Below are 12,489 nucleotides of genomic sequence, written 5' to 3' on the forward strand. Positions count from 1 at the left end.
GCACATTTTGCAATATTCTAAGTACATAGCCCAGCCATCACGGGCTAGCTATTTAGACACCCGGCAAGTTTAGCACTCACCAATATCAGATTTACTATTATAAAAGTTTGATTACCTTTTGTTGTTTTCGTCAGAATGCACTCCCAGGACTGCTACTTCAATAACAAATGTTGGTTTGGTCCAAAATAATCCATCGTTATATCCGAATAGCGGCGTTTTGTTCGTGCGTCCCAGACACTATCCGAATGGTAAAGAAGGGTCGCGTGCATGGCGCAATTCGTGACAATAAAATTCTAAGTATTCCATTACCGTACTTCGAAGCATGTCAACCGCTGTTTAAAATCCATTTTTATGCCATTTTTCTCGTAAAAAAGCGATAATATTCCAACCGGGAATGTCCATTTAGCTAAACAGAGGAAAGAAAACAAAGCTTTCGGTCGACGCGGGCACGGGCCTGAGTCTCACAGTACTGTAACCAGCCACTACCCAAACGCGCTACTTTGTTTCAGCCAGAGCCTGCAAAGCCACGATTCAGCGTTTTGCCGCCTTCTGAGACCCTATGGCAGCCGTAGGAAGTGTCACGGGACAGCTAAGATCCTCACTCTTCAATAAACAGAGACAAGAAGAACGACACCTTGTCAGACAGGCCACTTCCTGAATGAAACCTTCTCAGATTTTTGCCTGCCAAATGAGTTCTGTTATACTCACAGACACCATTCAAACAGTTTTAGAAACTTTAGGGTGTTTTCTATCCAAAGCCAATAATTATATGCATATTCTAGTTACTGGGCAGGAGTAGTAACCAGATTAAATCGGGTACGTTTTTTATCCAGCCGTGAAAATACTGCCCCCTAGCCATAACAGGTTAAGGGCAGTTTATTTCAAATGTAGTACCTGGATGGAGAAAGTCCAAAAAGCGTTTTATAGTTTCATCCTTAGAGTAACTTAACCTAAAGTGGACACACTCCCATCAGTTTCTGAGACAACTGCTCAGACTTTGTAGACAGTTTAATAATGCTTAAACCTCATCTTTATCAAATGATCCATTAAAGATACCAACTCAAAGCCTACGTTCGTCTACATATGGGTTGTTTAAATTGTATCTAATTATATTCCCAGTATTACTTCATCAAATCTCTAGTAATCATTATACACACATACAATTCATCATATTTTCATATATTCACAGAATCCATATAAAACGTAAGAAATTCTCAGGTAGTCACGACAACCATTCCATTTGCTTTTTCAGGGACTCTCCATAGCTACGAAGCATCTCTCCAAACATCCTCCCAGCAGAACCAAAAATAAACTTTAGTTTCCATGACAATGACCATGGGATCCTCAACGGTTCTCTAACCTCCCAGAGACCACGGCAAAAATCAAGCCTCCCAGGAACTATAGACCTTCCGCTGCTTTCTAAAATATCATCATTTATTATCCACATTTCAATCATCTGATTCAGCATATTTCTATATGTTACTATCCAAACATCAGATTAAGACTCATTTCCACAACTCTCATACCACAGTCACACAACTCTCATACCACAGTCACACAACGCTCATACCACAGTCACACAACTCTCATATCACAGTCACACAACTCTCATATCACAGTCACACAACGCTCATACCACAGTCACACAACTCTCATATCACAGTCACACAACTCTCATATCACAGTCACACAACTCTCATATCACAGTCACACAACTCTCATATCACAGTCACACAACTCTCATATCACAGTCACACAACTCTCATATCACAGTCACACAACGCTCATACCACAGTCACACAACTCTCATATCACAGTCACACAACTCTCATATCACAGTCACACAATGCTATTCCCAAACATACCTAATCAATTAGTTGTTTTTCAACAATATTTTAACCTGCAGGAATATTTTCACATTTATCTAATGGTTAGTTCCTAGGATAATGAAACTCATACATTTACATCTTTCAATACTTCTAAAATGGTGTCCAGGTTTAAAATAATTACAGGTTTAAAACAATTACAGGTGCACCGTACTATCATAAATGGTCTTAACTAGTAAACACAGATTCTAGTTTTCATCCAGTTCACAAAGATAGCTGACTGGGCCCTGTTTACACCTCCACACAGGAATACACACTCAGAGCCTCCTGACTGGGCCCTGTTTACACCTCCACACAGGAATACACACTCAGAGCCTCCTGACTGGGCCCTGTTTACACCTCCACACAGGAATACACACTCAGAGCCTCCTGACTGGGCCCTGTTTACACCTCCACACAGGAATACACACTCAGAGCCTCCTGACTGGGCCCTGTTTACACCTCCACACAGGAATACACACTCAGAGCCTACAAGGCTTTTCTAAAAACTCCACTTTGCGTGTTTCGCTCACCTTTTTTTTTTAAAACTATGTTCAAGATGTGGTATCCACTATATATACTATACTGATGGTATCCACTATATATACTATACTGATGGTATCCACTATATATACTATACTGATGGTATCCACTATATATACTATACTGATGGTATCAACTATATATACTATACTGATGGTATCCACTATATATACTATACTGATGGTATCCACTATATATACTATACTGATGGTATCCACTATATACACTATACTGATGGTATCCGCTATATATACTATACTGATGGTATCCACTATATATACTATACTGATGGTATCCGCTATATATACTATACTGATGGTATCCACTATATATACTATACTGATGGTATCCACTATATATACTATACTGATGGTATCCACTATATATACTATACTGATGGTATCCACTATATATACTATACTGATGGTATCCACTATATATACTATACTGATGGTATCCACTATATATACTATACTGATGGTATCCACTATATATACTATACTGATGGTATCCACTATATATACTATACTGATGGTATCCACTCGGTTCGCTGCCTCTCAGATCAAAGGTGGGTCCATTTGCTCCGTTCCCGAAGTTTGGTCTCCCTGAGATCCCAAGTTAGAGGGATCCCTGGTGCACCATTTACCCAGGTCATCAGGAGCGGTCACCAAGTCTAGATTCACATCCCCGTCGTCAACTGTTGTTAATTTCTTTAATATCAAATGAGGAGACAAACTTATCATAGAAGTCAGAGTTAATCTTAAACTAAATCTTTATTCACTTATTAATAAGGGAGCAGGTCAATACAACACGCAAATATAGGGTGAATCAATTGAGTGTTCTACGATAATGATGGCTGGTCGACGAATCACCACCAGATGATTCGTTGAGAGATGAATCACCACCAGATGATTCGTTGAGAGATGAATCACCCCCAGATGATTCGTTGAGAGATGAATCAACCCCAGATGATTCGTTGAGAGATGAATCACCCCCAGATGATTCGTTGAGAGATGAATCAACCCCAGATGATTCGTTGAGAGATGAATCAACCCCAGATGATTCGTTGAGAGATGAATCAACCCCAGATGATTCGTTGAGATGAATCACCCCCAGATGATTCGTTGAGAGCCACGATACAAAAGTACAAAGGTCTTTTACAGCCAAGACACACCCCTTTCAACCTAAATGACCAACAACAGATGTATAGAACGGGTCACAAGGTTAAGATTTGTATGAAAGATACTTATAAATTCTCAGCAGAGACTATCTGCTGTAAAAACAGTACTCTGTGTAGAGACCAGGGTCTGGCCCTGGGGTCATCTCTCCCTGGTACCATATAGAACAGAAACATTAACTCATGTTCTGGAATGCAGTCTCTTTAGGTTTTATCACCCAAAAGACATTGTAAATCTCCTGTCAGTGTTTTCTCCCAGAGGCCCATCCTCAGTAGAACACACAGACACAATAGTTCTAAGAACCCTCTATTCTGTTGCATAAAACAACCATTTGATGCAATAAAAGTATTATAACATAATGTTGCAATTTTGCTCACAGTGTCCACTGAAAGTTGACTAGTAACAACAACTGGGACCTAAAAGACACTCATCATGAGACCCACTAAATCTGCCCAAGAAGAGGCAAACAAAAGAAAAACCCACACCAAACTTAAAGACAGGAAGCAAACCAAAAAGGTGGAGCAACTAAAGGTGTTGACTCTCCACATGTATCAAGACAACTGGAGCACTGGGCCAGACACTCTTAAATAGAACCTGGACCAGCTCAGGTGAAACACCTTCCCACTAACGAGATGGACAAGCCAGCACAGGTGTAACACATACTGACTAACGAGGTGACACCAATCAGTGCGTCCTACGTGCTAACGAGCTAGACGGGCTAACGAGCTAGACGAGCTAGACGGGCTAGACGGGCTAACGAGCTAGACGTGCTAACGAGCTAGACGTGCTAGACGGGCTAACGAGCTATACCTGCTAACGAGCTAGACGCGCTAACGAGCTAAAATCCAAACCTCAAAACATAAATGGAAAAACCAAAGACTGTAACACCTTACGAGAATGCTCACCACCAACAGAAAACAACTTTTATTTCACATTATAATCAACTACAATGCTTCACCTTCACCAATATAAACATGGTGTCTACTGGCTGTCAACAATTAAAAACAAGAAAAAAACACGTATTTCTAAATAATAATATACAATAGGATTATTTGTTTCTCCTTTTTCTTTCTATAGAATCCTAAATCCCACTAGCTTCTAGAACTCTCGTCTTCCTAAAACTCACTAGCTTCTAGAACTCTCGTCTTCCTAAATCCCACTAGCTTCTAGAACTCTCGAACGAGCCCAAACAACACATATCCAAAACGGAAAAACGTGCAGTCAAGATAAGATCCATGACAACTCACAGGCTAAACGCAAAACACAAAACAGCCCACCTTGAGAAAATCAGAAACCAAGATGTCCTCACCATGGACACTCACCATGGACTGCAATATCCATAGTAACTTTCCACACCTCACTGCAGAGCTTCTCTCTCTTTTCAGGGTTCACTAGATAGGCATGTTGTTGGATCAGGCCCAGTCCAAAATGTCATGCTCTAGTACATTTGGTTTGGCACATCTGAGAATGAACCCTGATATTCTAAAAGCAGGGCAACAATGTCAATATAATTGTACCAAAAATGTCAGTTGGTTGCATTAAAAATAATCATTACTAAATGTTACATGAAATGTAAATATGAAATATTTGGTTGCATAGTCTACTTTCAACAGCTTTTCAATGACATGTTGCTAGACGGGATATCCCCAATGTCAAAACACAGTTTTAATGGGTCCAAATCAATAACCAATATGCAGAAACAGTTTGTGATAAATTGAAAACCTAAACATAAAATGTGCAATATACACAAACATCAGCCATAATTATCATATTACTTGGATTTTTTTTAAACAAGCACCTTTATAAAACTGCACAAGTAGCAATAAATCACTGATATCGATTAGGGGGGAAATCAGGTTGAACGTGATGTTGAAACTAACACAACTAAAAAAACACATGGAAATGGGAGATATATTTTACCTCACTGGTTAGAGGACAACCTGCAGAAGACAGTCAGCTACATTTTGGAGTGATGCATTTAAATTTAGGGGTCCCTAAACAAAGGAACACAACACTTATTTGTCATAACTCATACATATCATGTTGAAATCAATTGTGCGAGAGGAGGGAGATGAGGTTGCACCTCCTGTTAAAACTAACAGCTCAAAAACCACACAGAATCTGGGAATAATGTGTACATCACTGGTTAAAGGACAACTTGTAGAAAACAGCTAGCTACATTTTGAAGTGGTGCATTTTGATTCCAGTGGGTCACCAACATGGTAAGTGTAACACAGCTCTTTTTGTGTTAGTCACTTTTAGTTAAATCACATAAATAGTAACTCTTCCATTTCAGAGCCTGGATTTTCCCCCTGAGGCTAATATCCATATCATGCTGAAATCAATAGAACAGGGAACAAACGTTTAGGGTTCTACATTGTGACATCATTAAAATACTCCTTCTACAATGTTAAAACATTCTACATTGTGACATCATTAAAATACTCCTTCTACAATGTTAAAACATTTTACATTGTGACATCATTAAAATACTCCTTCTACAATGATAAAACATTCTACATTGTGACATTATATCATTGATATCATGAAACAACTCCATCTATGTATTTTCTGATATTTGATCAGAAGTCTTTTATCAGATTATCTCTGGTCACAGCTATAAGATTTCTCTCCTGTGTGTATTCTCTTGTGTACTGTCAGACGGCTAGATTGACTAAAACTCTTCCCACATTGACCACAGATATAAGGTTTCTCTCCTGTGTGCGTTCTCTGGTGCATTGTCAGATAGCTAGATTGATTAAAACTCTTCCCACATTGACCACAGATATAAGGTTTCTCTCCTGTGTGCGTTCTCTGGTGTGAAGTCAGATCGCAAGATGTAGTAAAACTCTTCCCACATTGATCACAGCTATAAGGTTTCTCTCCTGTGTGTCTTCTCTGGTGCACTGTCAGATGTCCAGATTGACCAAAACTCTTCCCACATTGATCACAGCTATAAGGGTTCTCTCCTGTGTGTATTCTCTGGTGTTGAGTCAGAGTGATAGATGCAGCAAACCTCTTCCCACATTGACCACAGCAATAAGGTTTCTCTCCTGTGTGTGTTCTCTGGTGTAGAGTCAGAGTGCTAGATGTAGTAAAACTCTTCCCACATTGATCACAGCTATAAGGTTTCTCTCCTGTGTGTATTCTCTGGTGCACTGTCAGCTGTCCAGATTGACCAAAACTCTTCCCACATTGACCACAGCTATAAGGTTTCTCTCCTGTGTGTGTTCTCTGGTGTAGAGTCAGAGTGCTAGATGTAGTAAAACTCTTCCCACATTGACCACAGCTATAAGATTTCTCTCCTGTGTGTGTTCTCTGGTGTTGAGTCAGAGTGCTAGATGCAGCAAACCTCTTCCCACATTGACCACAGCTATAAGGTTTCTCTCCTGTGTGTATTCTCTTGTGTACTGTCAGACTGCTAGATGAGCTATAACCCTTCCCACATTGAGTACAGGTAAAAGGTTTCTCTCCTGTATGGATTCTCTGATGAATTTTAATGCCTGCTGAGGAGGTGAATCTCTTCCCACACTCAGAGTAGCAGTTAGATTTCTTCCCTGTGGATCTCTGCAGGTGTTTCTTGAGGTGTTGTGATCTGGAGAGACTCTTCTCTGCCTCTTCAGCATCATGAGGTTGTTGAGGCTCCCCAGAGGATCCACGATAGTCACGTCTCTCTCCTGTGTGAACAACAAAGACAGACAGATGATATAAAGGCCCACAACAGCGGTAATCCACTGTAAAAGGTGATACCTACAGCGGAGCCATGATATTGGACAACAATTGACGTCTGTAATGAATGTTAAAATTATTTGATATTTGCCTTAAAATGAGCAAGAAAAGTTATATTTTGTCTTGTTTTCACATTAGTAGTGAAATCGATGATTGCAGGCTAGAAATAAGTTATTCATGTTGTTGAAACTCTAAGCAGTGTGCCAGACGACTTTTGGTCTCCAATATAGGCCCCTTTCTGTGTTTAATAAAATTGCGACACGAGGGCAATTTGATTGCAGAAACACCTCCCTGCTAATGAGGAAATCACTAGTTATGGATGTAGTATATCTGGTAATGAGGAAACCACTAGTTACGGATGTAGTATATCTGCCTGGAGCAAAAATGGTGAGCAAAGATTTTAGTTTTTCACAATGTATTCTGAATGTGAATGGGGGAAACTCAGGGGAGTAACCTCCATTACCAGGTTGATGATGAGTTCATTTCACACTACTTTGAATTATAATTGTAAGACTCATTTGAATCTCCTGCTTAATATGTTTGTGTTATTGTCGCAAATCAACTGCTTTATACTTAAAAAAACACTTCAACCAGTAAAATGCTCTTTGGCTTTTCCATCAGCCTGACAATGAGGGTTTGTACACTCTTTGCCAAATTGGCCCATAACTTCACCTAACAACAATCATACCTATGTAATGAACGAAGAAGCACTTTGGTTGTTGTTGCATGACACACATAGTGTCCTCTAGGACCCATAACAATAACATAGACCTACTGTAGGACCCATAACAACAACATAGACCTACTGTAGGACCCATAACTTCACCTAAAAACATAGACCTACTGTAGGACCCATAACTTCACCTATTAACAACATAGACCTACTGTAGGACCCATAACTTCACCTAACAACAACATAGACCTACTGTAGGACCCATAACTTCACCTAACAACATAGACCTACTGTAGGACCCATAACTTCACCTAACAACATAGACCTACTGTAGGACCCATAACTTCACCGAACAACATAGACCTACTGTAGGACCCATAACTTCACCTAACAACATATACCTACTGTAGGACCCATAACTTCACCTAACAACATATACCTACTGTAGGACCCATAACTTCACCTAACAATAACATAGACCTACTGTAGGACCCATAACTTCACCTAACAATAACATAGACCTACTGTAGGACCCATAACTTCACCTAACAATAACATAGACCTACTGTAGGACCCATAACTTCACCTAACAACATATACCTACTGTAGGACCCATAACTTCACCTAACAACAACATAGACCTACTGTAGGACCCATAGCTTCACCTAACAACATAGACCTACTGTAGGACCCATAACATCACCTAACAATAACATAGACCTACCGTAGGACCCATAACTTCACCTAACAATAACATAGACCTACTGTAGGACCCATAACTTCACCTAATAACAACATAGACCTACTGTAGGACCCATAACTTCACCTAACAATAACATAGACCTACTGTAGGACCCATAACTTCACCTAACAACAACAGACCTACTGTAGGACCCATAACTTCACCTAACAATAACATAGACCTACTGTAGGACCCATAACTTCACCTAACAATAACATAGACCTACTGTAGGACCCATAACTTCACCTAACAATAACATAGACCTACTGTAGGACCCATAACTTCACCTAACAATAACATAGACCTACTGTAGGACCCATAACTTCACCTAACAATAACATAGACCTACTGTAGGACCCATAACTTCACCTAACAATAACATAGACCTACTGTAGGACCCATCATTTATTTTTTTATTTCACCAGGTAGGCTAGTTGAGAACAAGTTCTCATTTGCAACTGCGACCTGGCCAAGATAAAGCATAGCAATTCGACCCATACAACAACACAGAGTTACACATGGAATAAACAAAACATACAGTCAATAATACAGTAGAACAAAAGAAAACAAAAGGTCTATATAGAGTGAGTGCAAATGAGGTAAGTTAAGGCAATAAATAGACCATGGTGGTCAAATAATTACAATAAAGCAATTAAACACTGGAATGGTAGATGTGCAGAAGACGAATGTGCAAGTAGAGATACTGGGGTGCAAAGGAGCAAGATAAATAAATAAACACAGTATGGGGATGAGGTAGGTAGATAGATGGGCTGTTTACAGATGGGCTATGTACAGGTGCAGTGATCTGTGAGCTGCTCTGACAGCTGGTGCTTAAAGCTAGTGAGGGAGATATGAGTCTCCAGCTTCAGAGATTTTTGCAGTTCGTTCAAGTCATTGGCAGCAGAGAACTGTAAGGAAAGACGACCAAAGGAGGAATTGGCTTTGGGGGTGACCAGTGAGATATACCTGCTGGAGCGCATGCTACGAGTGGGTGCTGCTATGGTGACCAGTGAGCTGAGATAAGGCGGGGCTTTACCTAGCAGAGACTTGTAGATAACCTGTAGCCAGTGGGTTTGGCAACGAGTATTAAGCGAAGGCCAGCCAACGAGAGCGTACAGGTCGCAGTGGTGGGTAGTATATGGAGCTTTGGTGACAAAACGGATGGCACTGTGATAGACTGCATCCAGTTTGTTGAGTAGAGTGTTGGAGGCTATTTTATAGATGACATCGCCGAAGTCAAGGATCGGTAGGATAGTCAGTTTTACGAGGGTGTGTTTGGCAGCGTGAGTGAAGGATGCTTTGTTGCGATATAGGACGCCGATTCTAGATTTAATTTTGGATTGGAGATGCTTAATGTGAGTCTGGAAGGAGAGTTTACAGTCTAACCAGACACCCAGGTATTTGTAGTTGTTCACGTATTCTAAGTCAGAGCCGTCCAGAGTAGTGATGCTGGACGGGCGGGCAGGTGCAGGCAGCGATCGGTTGAATAGCATGCATTTAGTTTTACTTGCGTTTTTTTTTACATAGATGGCAATAAAAGTTACTTTTAGATTTGTATAATTTTCATTTAGATAGAATGTAGATTAATCACAGGCAATGATTTTGAGATACTATTATAAATGAAATGAAACTGTTCCAGTAAAATGTACATATGAAAATCACAACTGGCACACAGATTGGTAGAAATGGTCAGATAACTTGCCACTCAGCTGATGTAAGAAGGGCTATATAAATACATTTGATTTGATGATGGAATATTTGATTATTTTGACTGCCAGAGCGAGTCTACCTCTGAAAATAACATACAGTCCTTGGACCTTGAGGAGTAACGGGGGCAGCAATCAGCAGTAGAAACAATATCAAAGCGTACTCCCTGCCCGTTTCAGTAAAAAGCTGAGGGATGGGGCTGGAGAAATGTAACCATCCATGATATCAACATTATAGTTTTAACCATGTTTTGAGGATATACAGTGTTTGTTAATATTTCCTGACAAACATTGGAGTAAAAAAATGCTTCTATTTTGGGTTCTGATGGGGTACGACAGTTGAACTAAGCTCATGATTATAAGTGATTTCTTCAAGAAACAGATGGGTACATATCATTAATGTATAAGTCCCAAAATGGATGTAACAACTGCTGATTGCCCCTTTAAGAGAACATCTTGGGCTAATCTAATAGGAGATATTGAGGACTACAGTATTTCAGGCATTGTCATTGGATGCATTTGATCAATTGTTAACGTTTTGTTGATGGTCCACTCTTGATGTTCTACACGTTACAGTGTAGCTTCAGCCATTCCTACAGAACAACATTAAAGTGTAGAACCCCTTTACTGCAGAGACGGTTCTTACTGGTGTTAAACAGATCTCCAACCTCCTCTTCTTCCTCCGATGTGACAGTCATCTCCCCCTCCTCCTCTTTCACTCCAAAAACTGCCTCCTCTTTCTCTTCCTCCTCTTCTTTTACTGTAACATCCTCCTCCTCTTTCACTCTGAACGCGTCTTCCTCTTCTTTCACTGAAACGTCTTTCTCTTCTTCTTTCACGCTAACAGCCTCATCCTCTACTTGTTTTTGCATTGTAACAGCCTCCTCTTCCTCCTCCTCTTTCACTAGAGCTTCTTTCTCCGTCCAGCAGACCTCCTCTTTAACAGGAGGAGAGTAGCTTAGTGAACTCATGGTCGGGGATGTTAGCTAGTTAGCATTAGCGACTAGCCTAGTTCTAAGCTAACTTAGCAAACCAGCTAGCTTACAAACAACGTAAATATATAATTAAATGGGTCAACAAGTACATACGACAGAAGTGTGTTTAATACACAGCGACTAATATACACCAAAACAGTGTAAAGAGCGTGAATGTTGTAGCTATGTTTGCTAGAAAGCTACCGAGGTGTCTGACTAGCTGTTGTTGTTGAAGGAGCGTCCCGTCCACTAGATTCTACGTCACACTGGCAGCATCGCCTGAACCTAAAAGACGCACATCGCCATCTGCTGACTGGAGGGCAACGCAGTTGAGGAACCAAACGTTTATTTTTCATTTATTTCAGAAAAGTTTAATATTATATTAAGTCGTTCAAAGAGAAGCATGTGTTGATTGATTCGTTTTTAATGAGTGAGAATTTAAAACAAACTTTACACCCACTACATATTTGCATTGAACCATACTTCTGACATGGATCATTTTGACCCCAGAGGCATATCTTTTATCATGGCCAAAATGTATTTTATTCAATTCTTCCAATTTTTCATGACTTTGTCAATCAACTGGTTGTTAATAAATCTAAATCATGGTTTAGTGTTTCTGTATCAATATGGACTTTTAACAAATTCAAATCCTTTGGAGTCATTTTGACCCCAGACAAAAGCACCTTTGATAAATAGGACGTTTATTTCAAATCAAAATCACATTTTATTGGTCACATACACGTGTTTAGCAGATATTATTGCAGGTGTAGCAAAATGCCTGTGTTTCTAGCTCCGACAGTGCAGTAATATCTAACAAGTAATATCTAACAATTTCACAACATATACCCAATACACACACATCTAAGTATTTGAATCTAGGTTTCTCTGTAGACATGATCCATCCCACCAGAGGGTGGAGGGGCTCCTGTAACAGTGGTTTTGACCAGATAGACACCTGCAGACACACAGTATAGTGCCTCCCATGTACTCTCCTAAGATTGGGTTTTTCTTTACCACGTATCACGTGACTGTGTACAAAACTGCCAATGATAGAAAACTCTGCAGTGGTAGAAAAC

This window comes from Salmo salar, unplaced genomic scaffold (assembly GCF_965601325.2).
Source record: "Salmo salar unplaced genomic scaffold, fSalSal1 ptg000136l, whole genome shotgun sequence".
Taxonomy (NCBI): Eukaryota; Metazoa; Chordata; class Actinopteri; order Salmoniformes; family Salmonidae; genus Salmo; species Salmo salar.